This window comes from Acanthisitta chloris, unplaced genomic scaffold (assembly GCF_000695815.1).
Source record: "Acanthisitta chloris isolate BGI_N310 unplaced genomic scaffold, ASM69581v1 scaffold5852, whole genome shotgun sequence".
Taxonomy (NCBI): Eukaryota; Metazoa; Chordata; class Aves; order Passeriformes; family Acanthisittidae; genus Acanthisitta; species Acanthisitta chloris.
Genome location: NW_008659791.1, coordinates 18781 through 22536, shown reverse-complemented (window position 1 = coordinate 22536; position 3756 = coordinate 18781).

The window sequence follows — 3756 nt, the reverse complement described above, 5'->3', positions numbered from 1 at the left end:
CCACAGATGGAGACCACACCATCTTTCCTCACCTCAGTCCCACTGCTGATTTATCACTGTAACTACTCTGAACCTCCCTTCCCTCTCTGAATTTATGTCCATTGTGTCTTGTTCTTCTCCCACATGACACTGTGAAGACTCTGTCTGTTAGGTCCCATGAAACGCATCTCCTCTCCAGACTGAACAAGCCTGCATTGTTCAGCCACTCCTGACAGGGCAAATGCTCCAACCCCAGAGCACCTTGATCACCCTCCACTGAGTGTACCCCAGTTAATCAAAATATTTGTTTCACTGGAAGGCCAGAAATGAGTGTGCTATTCCAGATGTGGTCTACCAAAGTAAAGGGGATAATCCCTCCCTCATCTACCAACTGCACTTTGGTTGGTGCAACTTTGTATGTCATCAGCCTTCCTCACACAGACGGTTGCCTGCAGTGCCCCAGGACTAACAGGTCCTTTTCAGCAGTGCCGCTATCCATCAGTCCTTAGGCAGTGGCTCAGTCCATCACAGATGCAGCATCTTGTATTCATCTGTTGAATTTCACGAGGCTCCTGTCAGCCCATTTCTCTAGCCAGGAGGAATTCTCTATATGGCAGAAAATTAATCCAGAAGTATTAATTTCCAAATAGTTACTGATTCTGTACTAGAAAATGCCATTTTTGACAGTGTGCTACTCCCCCTCCCTTTCTGTCCACTTGAGCCTCCCTAGCTAGGTTAAAATCTTTGATTTTAATATTCCTTTCATGTAGATTTTCCCACCAGGCTTTCCTAATGCAATTTAGGCTGTTTATGCTCATAAAATGAACCATTCTTATTCTCCTTATTACTCAGGCCCCTGGCACTGGTGTATAGACAATACTATTTTCCTCCTCTTTACATCTTTTAGTACCTTGATTATTTTTGTTCTTGACATGGAGGTTCTGTAAGAATTAACATTTTTTTCCTAATTTCATCACTTTCCCCTTTGGTCTTACATTTAACAATCTCCTGAGTAGTCTCTGTCTCTCAGTTCTGTAAAACCTATTAATTCTTCTAATGAAATGCTGGTTAGTAAATCTGCACAGGATTAGCCCAGTGCTCTGCAAGTCTCATGCCCTATGTGGCTGGCCAAACCAGCAGTTCATTACCAGATTCCTGCATCATCTCTTTTTTGCCTGTTGGCCAGAATGTGCCACTGAGGTGCTCAGCTGAATATTTCTTGAATATAATCTTTTTCAGAAACAGGCATAGATCCGAGTCTATAATATCTGATATATTGTGATAAGAAAACCAATTGATTTCAAAGCACATCAGCATGGGTAAATACTGTCCTAGAAGTCTGAAAACCTTTCCAAATTTGCTTTTTTAATTTCATTTCACTTGTAGTGTTGCAGCACAGCTGTCCTGATATTGTCATTTCCTTTCCAAAGCATCCTTTCCTTTCTGAGAAGTCATGCAGCTTTTGGAGAGGATTTTCTGGCATCTTTGTACAGCTGAAGACGTCTTTTCAGGCAAGCCTGATGGCCTCTTAGATTGAGCAGAACATTTCTTCTCGCTCCCTGTGCCTTTGGGCTAGCTGCTTCTTCAGGAGCACTTTATGCAGCTTTCACACTGGGAGCCTGGAAAGTGTTGTTAATTACTGAGATATTACTAAGATAATATTTTTACCTCCTCTTTCTGATAGTTGTCTACGGTCCTTGATTTTTGCTTCTCCTACTTCCTTAGCAATTGCATCCTTACTTCCACAAACTTGCAGTGATGATGCTTCCCAAATTCACCCATCCAAGCTCTTTTCAAACCTGTGCAGCATCACTGTGTGTACCTCTGAACACCGACTCTCTCCTTGCAAGGGAAACCACTTACAGCCCACAGATCCCCCCTCTACCTCTCAGCCCAGGGAAGGGAGCTGGCAGTTCTCTGAAGGATGTGAGGTACCAGCCCCTCAGCCTCAAATGCCCACCTGTTCCCAGGAAACAAAATTGTCACTGCATGGTGCCCTTCCATGCTGGGAAGATGCTGCTTGCTTAGCCTGAAACACATCAATTGACCTTAGTCTCACAAGATGAGGAAGTGTGTTGCCAATCTTCTCCTTTTTCTTTTCTTTTAATTAACTACGGTCCTTCAGGGACCTGGCCAGAATTTGCATAGTTATGACTTTAAAATCTCAGATCATTAAATACTTATTAGCAGCAGTGTAAACAGCAGAATGCTCAGAAAATCCTAGCGGGCTGATCTTCGATGCCAAATAAAAGTTACTGTAAAATTATGGCAAGTTAAAGAAAACTGTAATAAATATAGCAATTAGGTGTTTCAAGTAGTGATCAGATAAAGATGGAAATCAGCAAGCAGCAGGCTAAATAGCATCTTAGGCAAAGGTAGAAATATCAGCAGCACAGCCCTCCCCTCCAACACACACACACTTTTTCTTCCTTAATGATACTAATTATTTCATTTGCTTTCTCCTAGCAAAACTATCCCTAGATGTGCAACACACTGAAATGAAAGCAGTCATCAAAAGGAAATGAATCACACCAGAGGAGAATCAAAACAAGGAGGCAGTGGTACCCTGCCTGTGTAACGTGTAGTTCTCAATTATTGCCTCTGAGTTTTTTGCCTCTCTTAAAACGGATTCCCTACCATGTGAATATTAGGTTTATTAAAATAAAACCCCCTAAACCACAAAAAAACCAAGGCAAAAGTAGCAGGCTCACAGGGTGAAAATGCAGACACACTTTCTTTGTTTGTTTGGGTTTTTTTCATTATTTCTGTTTTCTTTCCCTCCCCTAAGCAATGAAATGTAGAGCTCAGAGCCTGTGTTCGGACTCTTGGTTCTTAAAAAGAGGCTCCATCACTCGTATTCAGTCATCTGAGCTTGGCGAGTTCTTCTGGCTTTCTTATCACAGTGTGAAAACCTGCTTATGTCTTTTCCTATCATGTCTCTGAAACTATTAAGAAATTCTGACATTTTCTCTTAGTGCACAGTTTGGAGAGAAATGTTGAGTGTTCCGGGGTGTGAAATAATCACATTTCAGGCAGCAAGGGACCAGTCTCACAGGCACTGGAAGCTTTCAGCAGCTTTTGCTTGCACAGCAATAAAAAAAAAAAAGTACAAAAAAATAAAATGTTTTGTACTGAAGGGGGGGGACAGTTGCAGGTTATTTTTCTGAGAATACAAAGCATCACAGCTCTGGAGCTGATTGTGTAATTAGTAATTGATCTATCATCCTCTGAGGAAATGTCTTTTTACTAACAGAATTATAGACTCTTTATTATTATTATTTTTTATAAAGAGAGAAGAAAAGGATGTAATTTTTGCAGTCCTTGTTTTACTAGCAGGGGATTTTTTTTTCTTTACTTCTATCTTTGAGCTTTTATGTCAGCAGAGAGTTGTCTTTTTGTAGCATAATGAGCTCAAGGTTTAAAAGAGATAAGCAGGACTACTTAGCTTAGTACACTGTGGTTTGCAGAGCAATTTGGAGGCCTACTGTGTAATGTCTGGCCACATCCCATAAGATGTTATTCTGGTTTTTTTGTATGGTAGGTGTTGAAAGGAGCTCAGATTATCTATTTAGGGTGCATTTTGAAGCCTGGCCCCAGAGGCAGCAAACTTTGCAAAATGGGTGCAAATGCCTCCACAGTTTGCTCTTCAAGTATATGCATCAAGGGAGCTGATAGGAAGATCACTGCTGGGGTCTGCCTGGCCTCCTGTGCCTCCTGCACCTTGGAGTAACCAATGTCCATACAACCAAAGATCAGATCCAAAGAACCCATCGGTTG